The following is an 11075-nucleotide window of genomic DNA, read 5'->3' as shown; positions in this document are numbered from 1 at the left end:
CCCCGATTGCTCAGTTTGGCCAGGCAACCAGCACCAGGCAGAGTTGGTGGTTCCAAACGTCTTCCATTGAAGAATGATGGAGGCCACTATGTTGTTGGGGACCTTCAATGCTGCAGGCATTTTTTGGTACCCTTCCCAAGATCTGCGCCTCGACACAATCCTGTCTTGGAGCTCTATGGACAATTCCTTCGACCTCATGGCTTGGTTTTTGCTCTGATATGCACTGTCAATTGTGGGACCTTATATAGACATGTGTGTGCCTTTCCAAATCATGTCACATCAATTGAATTTTACCACAGGAGGACTCCAAAGTTGTAGAAACATCGAGGATGATCAATGGAAACTGGATGCACCTGAGCTCAATTTCGAGTCTCATAGCAAAGGGTCTGAATTTTCATGTAAGTAACATTCCTGTTTTTTTATTTTTATATAAATTTGCAAAATTTATAAAACCTGATTTTGTTTTGTCAATATGGGGTATTGTGTGTAGATTGATGAGGATTATTTTTTTTTTAATCCATTTTAGAATAAGGCTGTAACATAGCAAAATGTGGAAAATGTCAAGGGGTCTGAATACTTTCCGAAGGCCCTGATAGGGAGATGACAAATACATGATGTACCTTTCATCACCAAAGCCATATTAGCATTTACTGCACATGTTGCTGAACAATCCAACCATTTTGTTAGTGTCATTGATATAAATGCAATTCACATACAATATCCAGTTCATAAGCATTGGCTGTAATAAGTCTAGGGTCCTGTGGTGGTGTGGTAGCATTCTGCTTTCCAGTGATCTTACTCACTCTCCACCTGAAATGCAACAACAAAAACATGAATAACAATAACGCCAGTCAGTCAGTAACTTGGCTAACTAAACATTCAAATGGCACCTAACCAATACAGTCTAGTATTCTATGCAAGTGAAATTGGGAGGGGCATTTTTCTTGCCAACTTTTTCAGTCACCAATGAATCAATAAACAAGCAGTTGTCACGTTCGCTGGAAGCATACTCGGACCAAGGCGCAGCGGATGTTGAGGTCCACATAATTTATTAGAAAGTGAAACTTAGCTAAACAATAAACTAACAACGAACCGTGACTACAGAGGTGCTACGTGCACTAACTCAAAACAATATCCCATAAAACACAGGCGGAAAAAAATGCTACTTAAATATGATCCCCAATTAGAGACAACGATAGCCAGCTGCCGCTAATTGGGAATCATACCAAACACCAACATAGAAAAACTAAACTAGAACCCCACATAGAAAATAATAACTAGAAAACACCCCAGTCACGCCCTGACCTACTATACCATAGAAAAACAAAGGCTCTCTATGGTCAGGGCGTGACAGCAGTGGAAAGAAGAAGTTTGACAAGTGTTCAAAAGTCAAGAACAAGTCTGAAATATAGCTAGCAAATATATCGTTTTTATTTTATAGAAACCTAGCTAATATTAGCTACACTGCAGGGATGATGGGAGTTAGCTAGCTAGGCAGCAGTTTCAATTTAGATAGATATCTAAGTAATGGCATTTATATCAACAATAAGTTGTTTAACTAGCAAATACTGTATATCTGTTTTCCCCTCACCTCCAAAGATGCCTGATAAAGCTAGCCAGCTGATCACTTCAATAAATGTGTTTACATACAGTTATAACCACTTCATATGTCAATACTGTATTCTAGTCAAGGCCTATTCGTATTCTACAAATATACTACATAGTCTATCCATATACCGTCCATTATGTCTACACATCCCATCATATACATATATTTATACGCTCATCCTAATATTTCTTAATCTATTATTTTAAGATTTGCGTGTATTGTTAGATATTACTGCACTGTTGGAACTAAGAACATAAGCATTTCACTACAGCCGCAATAATATGAGCTAAATATGTGCATGCAATCAATACAATTTGATGATGAATGTCAGATGCCGGCTAGCTAAGGCAATAGCGGCTGTCAATGCAATGGCTGGTGTGGAGTTCGTCTGAAATGTACCATTATATTTTACATGATAAGCAAACTACTGTCACCGTTTCACCCCCCCAAAAAACAAATATTGAGGTACACAGATAAAAGAGACAATTACCTTCAAGTAGATTGTTTGGGTTTTATTTACCTCATCCTCTCTTGCTCATGTGGGTAGCTACTTCCTGAAATTCGATTGATGGAACAATCCAGCCAATGGTCATGGCGGCTCTGGTTTTAGCAGAGGGAACTGATTGGTCAGGAGTAAAAGGTCCTGTCACCAGAGCTGCTCAAATCAAAATTCTACTTGTGATTCTCTACAAACGCACAGAACGTTCTACAAGTTTATGAATCTCTTGATAATGTGACAGTGACAAAATGCAGTGTATTTTTGATTCACAGCAGAATATTCGTACTCGTATATGGATTTGAAAATAAATTGTTCGCAAATCTTATTGCATGTATTCAAATGTTAAGTTACAAATTTGCTACCGTATTAAATATTATCTTGCAAAATTAAATTACACATTTGCTCCTGAAGGGCGCAGCGGTCTAAGGCACTGCATCGCAGTACTAGAGGCATCACTACAGACCCTGGCTCAATTCCAGGCTGTATCACAACCGGCCGTGATTGGGAGTCCCATAGGGCGGCACACAATTGGCCCAGCATCGTCTGGGTTAGGGTTTGGCCGGGATAGGCCATCATTGCCTTGTTAATTAAAGGTTAAATAAAAAAATAAAAAAACATTTTAATTGTAAATTAAAAATGTTCTTAACTGATTTGCCTAGTTAAATAAAGGTGAAAAAAATGTAATAATAATAATTTGCGAATCGTACTTGCAAACACGAATCTCAATGTGCAACCACGAAATTCAAAATACAAACTCACGTAGTTCTGTCATCCTTGTGATCCCATACTGGAGCAGTGTTCTCTGGTGTAATCCATGTCTCCGTCAGGGCCAAAAAGTGTAGGGACTGAAGGGCAATAAGCCTGAGATGAACTCAGACTTATTGACCGCAGATCAGCAGTTCCAAATGCTGCTGAAGACTAGGAATTCCACATGGGTTGTGCGCGCAGGGTAGACTAAATGAGAAGGGTTGCAGCCACAGGGTGGAGAGTATCTGTAAAACCTACAGGAGCAAACTGGGATGGGAAACACACACTTGCCAAAGCTACAAAAGAGCAAAATGAGACCAGAAAATAACTAGGTAAGATACTCAAGTGAGAGAGGTGAGGATTTTGTTTCGGCGACAACACCGCCGCTTGACAATACCACCGCTTACAGCTGCTGCTGAAAAAACAGGGGAGACTGAAGTACTAGTACTAATTTACCTAGCAGAGCTAAAGGACACCTCCCAGGACTGATTGCTGATTGGCTGGCAGAGGTGAAGAAAATACCCCCTACAATACAACAAGTCCACAAATTAGCAAAACTGTTACCCAAAAAGGCCTGAAATGAATCCAAGTCCACAACGACAGGCAAAAATACTGAGCAATCAAACAGTTCAAAAAGCAATGATTAAATAGGCTATTGGTAAAAGACAGAACTTAAATGAAATGTCCCTAGCAAGACAATACCAACAGCTACCTGTTTAATCCAAAAATATACTTGCTGCTCTTGTAGGAGCACTCTCCTTCCAAACTATAAACACCATTTTTCCAACCTCAAGTCTAATTGTCTTAACATCATTACAATGTTTAGTTGTTTTCCATGTGAGGTTTTGCTGTTCCTCACGTGCCGCTTCTGTCCAAGAGAGTCTGGGTCTGTTCAGGCTTCATTAACCTTCACTGAGTTTGCTCGGAGTTTCATTTCTAAAATCAGGTCCACAGATGCTTCTCTAAAACTACCTGAAATATCGGACATTAAATGTGTCTTCTGGGATATGCACGTGCCTTTCTAGTGCTTTTTAATTCCTTTCATTTTTTAATTCCTTTCATGATTCGTGAAGAACATAACTTATTCATGCCTCGTGAGCTTAGTTCAACCATCTTACCCAATCAGAACCCCAAATATAAGCTTGCTTTACTCCATTGTTTTATAAACAAAGTAATATTTATCAAACACTGTGTAGCTTCAAAACTTAGTTAAAACTGTCACCTTGATCTCAAGGATGGTCAGTCCTTGAATCCATAGCTATGTCTATGAATTTGAGAGTGGTTCCATTTTTCCAACCCCATCGCTCAGCTGTTTAACCCCCTAACCCTCGGGGTAACTACTTTGTTGTTGCTACATCACACTTTGCACTTTACACGTTACACATTATGGGAACGTACAGTGCCAAATGTCCCATTCACATCAATACATGATTTAGCCAAAGTAAGAGCGATCACAATTTAAGAAAGGATTTGATCCATGAAACATACAGAATGTTGTTTATTATTTTTTTTACCTTATCAATTGACCGAAATTGAAATGAAATTGACGTCAACCCTGACAACCATTTATAGTACAGTTATAGTTAAAAAGTTCCCCTCTGCCCTCAGAAGGCCAGCAGAAGGCCTTCCTGGTGTGTGTGTGGCATGTGTGTGTGCGTGGGGGGGGGGGGGGGGCGCGATTGCCAGACCCCTAGGCTGTTGAATTCCAGCCGAGCATTCTACAGACATGCCTAGCCCTGAAATGTGGGCAAGCCCAGACCACCTGGGCTACTCCTGCTCTCCACAACTCCTATGTACACACACACACACACACACACACACACACACACACACACACACACACACACACACACACACACACACACACACGGACCCCCTACTCCCCTTTCCTTTTGTTGTTGTTGTTTCCTCTTCTCTCCTTTGCTCACGACAGAATGGCATCCCATCCCATTCTCACCACAAGAACAACAACAGAACCTATCCCCCATCCCCTGCCCCTGTAGAGTGGATCAAAGGATCAAAGGGTCCAGAACATTGGCACACTGAATTAAGATAATTGTGTTTGGATTTTTTTTTTTAAGTCAAAGAATGCGTAGAGAGCAAGAGAGTGGTTCAATCGATGACTCTGCAAACGCATGCACGCAAACACACGCATAGACCCATGCGTGCACGCACAAATGCATCCACATTTGAACACACACATGCACGCACGCACATGTTCTTCTGTCCTTGTTGGGAACTAAAATGTATTTCCATTCAAAATATTATTTTCCCTAAACTAACTAACCCTAAACTTAACCCTAACCCGTAGCACTTGGGAATAAAGTTGCAATAGGCCCATGTAACCCAAGGTTTGATACCAGCATAAACAGAAACCCTCTTAAACCTAACCCGTAACCCTAACCTAACTCTAACTCTAAACTCTAACTCTAAAATAGCCTTTGTCCTCATGGGGACGTGGGAAATGTCCCCACCAGGGAGAATTTTCCTTGTTTTACTCTCCTTGTGGGGACTTTTGGGGATTTTAGCTCCCCACAAGGATAGAAAAACCAACCCAAATAAACACACAGACTCACACCCACACACACACATTTAAAAAACACCCCAAGGGAACAGACCAACAACAACAATCAATATTTGGGCACGTCCACTTCTCACTTACTGGGATAGAAATGGTGCAGCTGATACAATGCTTCTTTCAGCGTCAGGGCCGTGCCCCTCCCTTCCCTGTTGGCTCCTATGATTACTTAGCAATCTGCTATCAAATAGGAGCCTGGTCTAGTTCTTAGCAAGGAATTCGACCTATGACATCAGGCCGTCTGCTGCTGAGGGAGCAAGGTCTGCCCCAGGGCAAGCATCTCTAAAGCTTAGAGCTGAGGGGGTTTTTGAAGCCCGGGTGGCATGCTTTGAAGACTTTTGCAGTTTTGAGTTTCCTATATAACTGACCTTTCACCTCTCTCTTTCACTCATTCACTGACACACACAGGCGAGAGAGAGAGAGAGAGAGAGAGAGAGAGAGAGAGAGAGAGAGAGAGAGAGAGAGAGAGAGAGAGAGAGAGAGAGAGAGAGAGAGAGAGAGAGAGAGAGAGAGAGAGAGAGAGAGAGAGAGAGAGAGAGAGAGAGAGAGAGAGAGAGAGAGAGAGAGAGAGAGAGAGAGAGAGAGAGAGAGAGAGAGAGACTGATTAATCCTCTCTTTGGTGGTGTTCTCTTCTTTGGGTCTTTGATTGAACCACTCCTTTGCTTTCTCTCTCTCTCCATCTCAGAGGTGGTTTGATGTTGTGTTCTTCCCATCAATGGCACCTTTGCATCATTTACCAAACTAACAAACCTTAAAGAGGTATGGGGGGTCCAGGAATGGTGGTCTCAGTGGAGGGGTGTTGGGGAAAGGGGGGGGGGGAGCTCCTCATAGTGCATTCCAAGCTTTTGTTATCCCTGAGAATTTGGTTCTGGTCAGGGTCTTCAGCCAACAGATGATACATTATCAGAGACTGGGCCAGCTTCTCTGCTCTCTACTCTGTGAGAGAGGAAAATATATCAGAGGAAATTGCTTTTAAGTGAGGTGTCCTCTTCGCTGATGAATGTGTGCTGATTTTTATCCAGCGGGGTGATCATTCAAAGACAAGAAGAAGAGACAGTCACTTGGAAATGTCGTAATGTCAAGGGGTGGGTGGTTATGGAACCCAGAAATGATTGGAAAGAGGGGGGAAAACTTCTTACAAAAAGAAAGAAAAACATTACAAGGAGTAACAAAATAAGTTTACAGATTTCTCTGTAAAGTGGATGTTTTGGGGTATTATTTAATAGCTATTTGGTCTAATATACAAGGTGCTCCAACCGGGAGCCTGTTTGGTTTTACAGCCTAGTGTTTCCCTGTGTCTGTGCAGGGAATTGTTCTTATTTATTTAACTAGGCAAGTCAGTTAAGAACAAATTCGTATTTTACAATGACGGCCTTCCCCGGCCAAACCCTAACCCGGACAACGCTGGACCAATTGTGCACCACCCTACGCGACCCCCAATCACGGCCGGTTGTGATACAGCCCAGGATCGAACCAGGGTCTGTAGTGATTTCTCTAGCACTGAGATGCAGTGCCTTACATGCTGACCAAACTGGACGCGCGCCTGCACCTGCGTGCGCTATCGCGTGCATGTTGATTTTGTACCCCCACTCCAGACACGATCAGAACAGGTCGAGAAGCATTAAACATTTATGTCAATTTAACTAGCAAGCTAATTTGTCCTGGGATATAAACATTGGGTTGTTATTTTACCTGAAATGCACAAGGTCCTCTACTCCGACAATTAGTCCAAAGATAAAACGGTAAACCAAATTCCTTTCTCGTCATTTTTCCTCCTTCTTCAGGCTTCTTTTTTTCTTCTTTGGACTTTATATGGCAGTTGGCAACCAACTTTACGGTGCATTACTACAACCGACTGGCGTGTGGACGCCAGTTCATCTTTCAATCACCCATGTGGGCATATGCTCCTAACAACCAATGATGAGATGAGAGAGGCCGGACTTGCAGGGCGTTGAGCAAATAGAACCTATTTCTATTTTAGCTCCTCGCAACGCAGAAGCTCGCTGAGGCGCAATGATTGAATAACATGTATGTACATTTATTTTGCAAAGCTCGCCCACACGACGCAAGCGGTGTGGTTAGCATGTTAGACCACTGTGCCACCCAGGAGCATTAACTGTACTATTTGTGTAAATTGAGTATGTAGGATGCATATTGGTCATAGTATGGATATATTTAGTGTGCCAAAAGTTCCCGGATGTCATTTTAAATTTGTCAAAATACCAAGTATACAAGCAGTGGACACTATTTCCAACCTTTTAGGGCCCATAACGCAATTCTTCAGAAAATGGGCCTGGCTTCACAATGTTTTCAGATTTTTAGAAAATGGTGAAACATATGCAGCAGAAGTCCGACGAGAGCGAATACAAATTCATTGCTTTATTAACTAATTATGACAAATGTTCATGTTGGGCAATGTAATAAAGTAATGACTTTTCAAATAAGTTACGTTACACGTTGGCTGACATTTGTTAGCTACGCTATGCTATCCTTCCGAACCGCATAGCATTACAGTATGTACCGGTATGTTAGCTAGCTACCTAACGTTAGTTGGCTACTAATACATCAAACTCACCAGGCAGTATATTAACTATATGCTATCTATCTACCCAACGTCTATTGATTTGATTAATCACGTCATTCTTAGCTAAGAGGTATAGTTGTCGTGAGTTCAAAATGGACATAGTTCATTCTGGCTATCTACTCCGATATCAGAGCCCTCTCATCTGACTGTGCCTGTGCGCAGAATAACTGATGGATTTACAAATGCTCAACCCCCATTGAATATGGCTGGTGTCCGTAAATGTTGGCAAAAACAAGCATAATTCAATTGTTGCCAGCAGCACAGATACAGTCACCAACGCTCTGGATTACATGAAAACAGCCTACCAGCACTGCTAGGGTGAGTAAAATGGTCAGAGTGAGGTGTTCTGTCATTCGTGTCTGGAAGTAGCCAGCAAGCTAGCCAACATTAGCCAGTTAACTTGGGTGCTTGCTTGCCATTATGAAGTCAGAACGCTCGGATCAACCCTACTCATCGGCCAGAGCATCCAGTGTACGCTCCGAGAGTGAAACGCTCTGAATTTTTTAACAGACAATCTGACAACGATCTGGATTTGCGTACTCTGGCACTCCAGATCTAATTTAAGCACACATCCAAATACGTAAAATGTCTAGCTAGTCATTTGTTATCTTCTTGACACTAGGGGGGCGCCATTTCGACTTTGTAATAATTAGTTCCCAAATTAAACTGCCTCGTACTCAATTCTTGCTCGTACAATATGCATATTATTATTAGTATTGGATAGAAAACACTCTAGTTTCTAAAACCGTTTGAATTATTTCTCTGAGTGAAACAGAACTCATTCTGCAGCACATTTCCTGTCAGGGAGTGAGATTTCAGAAATCGAGGTCCCTGTTCTGAGGTCAGTTTATAAGTCCCCATGTAAGCCATCGGGCTACATGCACTGCATACGTCTTCCTCTAGATGTCAGTAAGCGGGGAGAATTTGAATGGAGTGGATTGCGCAATCTGGGACCTTATATAAGACCGTGGAACGGAAGTACCGTCCTTTTCAACGGTGCGCCTGGCGCAAGAAGACATCACAATGGCGTCCTGCAAACGCTTTCGTTTTAGTAGTTCTATATCTCCGGTCATGTTTTTATTCGTTATAGGTGTTAAAGACATCATAAGGTAGTTAATTTAAACCGACTTATAGTAGTTTATAGCAGTTTATTGCGATTTTCTGGGATTTCTTTGTCATGCGCTTTCACGAGTTGGACACCTCTCCAGTTGGTGGCTAACATTAGCGGCTATTTCGACCGGACAAGAGGACATCTTTCAACCCAAAGACGATTGTTCTGGAGAAAGGACACCTTGCCCAAGATTCTGATGGAAGCTCAGCTAATAGTAAGCAGTCTTTATGCTGTTAATTCGTACTTATGTTGACAAATGTTAAATAATAATTCCGCCATGAATTATGGGGCGGTCTCGCTTTAGCGCACGCTGTATTGCGCAGTAACGTTAATTTTAAAAATCTAACACAGCGATTGCATTAAGAACTAATTTATCTTTCATTTGCTGTCCAACCTGTATTTTTTTGTCAAGTTTATGAATAGTTTTCGATTAGAATAGGTGCCTTTCCCAAGATTTCTCCTGACATTTTCTTTGCAGCTTGGCTACTTTTCTCATTGTATAACCACGATTTGTGCCGCTAAATATGCACATTTTCGAACAAACTCTATATGCATTGTGTAATATGATGTTATAGGACTGTCATCTGAAGAATTCTGAGAAGGTTAGTGAAAAAATTAATATCTTTTGGTGGTTTATACGTAATCGCTATGTTTGGCTTGAATCAATGCTGTTGTGATGTTTGCTATTGTGGTATGCTAATATAACGCTATATTGTGTTTTCGCTGTAAAACACTTAGAAAATCTGAAATATTGTCTGGATTCACAAGATCTGTGTCTTTCAATTGCTGTACACTGTGCATTTTTAAGAAATGTTTTATGATGAGTAATTAGGTAATACACGTTGCTCTCTGTAGTTATTCTAGTCGCTTTGGTGAGAGTTGTGATGGTGGCTGCAATGGTAAACTATGATTTATACCTGAAATATGCACATTTTTCTAACAAAACATATGCTATACAATAAATATGTTATCAGACTGTCATCTGATGAAGTTGTTTCTTGGTTAGTGGCTATTTATATCTTTATTTGGTCGAATTTGTGATAGCTACTGATGGAGTAAAAAACTGGTGGAGTAAAAAAAGTGGTGTCTTTTGCTAACGTGGTTAGCTAATAGATTTACATATTGTGTCTTCCCTGTAAAACATTTTAAAAATCAGAAATGATGGCTGGATTCACAAGATGTGTATCTTTCATCTGGTGTCTTGGACTTGTTAATGATATTTAGATGCTAGTATTTACTTGTGACGCTATGCTAGGCTATGCTAGTAGCTTTTCTACTGATGGGGGTGCTCCCGGATCCGGGTTTGGGAGGCGTTAGAGGTTATGCTAACAAGCTAGCAAGAGCACCAACTTCCGGTAGACAGGCGAAGTGATAGTACGCTCAACTGAAAGGATAACGTTCATTTACAGTATACTAAAATTAACTAATAGTATATAGTATGTAGTATATACTCATTCAGTATGTAGTATACAGTATGTTAGTATGGGTATTCGAACACAGCTCTAGTCTTGTTTCCAGTTCCACTGAAAATGGAAAAACAACATAGAATCAACAAGGCTAGATCATGCTGGTGGAATTGCGCCAATAGTGTTTCATAATATTACTAATCTGCCATCTTTTGTCAAACTAGGAAAGCTGTTCTGACTTTGTGGAAATTGCTAATTTCCTGGTTGCTAAAATTCTACACTGTTCGCTCAATTACAGTTATTTGTGAAAACAAGCATGGAATAGTTTAGGGAATCACTGTACCATCTAAATCGCTGTGAAATCTATTTTCAAGAAAAATCGTTTTTACAGTTGTTTGAAGCTGGTGAACCAAAACAAAAACTACTTTTGGTTTTGGTCCACCAGCTTCAAACAGCGGTTTTGGTCCACCGCTCTGGCGGGAGAATTCACAACACTGGTGGGTAATAATATTGTGAAACACTATCATTCTACTATTAGCAC

At 41.0% G+C, this 11075-nt stretch overlaps 1 long non-coding RNA gene across 1 annotated transcript; it reads right to left on the bottom strand.

Annotated features, from left to right (window-relative positions):
- Positions 1-206: 206 nt before the first annotated feature.
- On the bottom strand, positions 207-3261 carry LOC120066801. The gene is made up of 3 exons (XR_005478796.1): positions 2868-3261; positions 2130-2228; positions 207-810 (listed from the first exon to the last, which is right to left on the bottom strand). It is a non-coding gene; the product is annotated as an uncharacterized LOC120066801 (long non-coding RNA).
- Between the last annotated feature and the right edge of the window lie 7814 nt (positions 3262-11075).

Source organism: Salvelinus namaycush, chromosome 21 (assembly GCF_016432855.1).
Source record: "Salvelinus namaycush isolate Seneca chromosome 21, SaNama_1.0, whole genome shotgun sequence".
Lineage (NCBI taxonomy): Eukaryota > Metazoa > Chordata > Actinopteri > Salmoniformes > Salmonidae > Salvelinus > Salvelinus namaycush.
The sequence above is the reverse complement of the archived record's forward strand: the minus strand, read 5'-3'. Positions and strand labels throughout refer to the sequence as shown.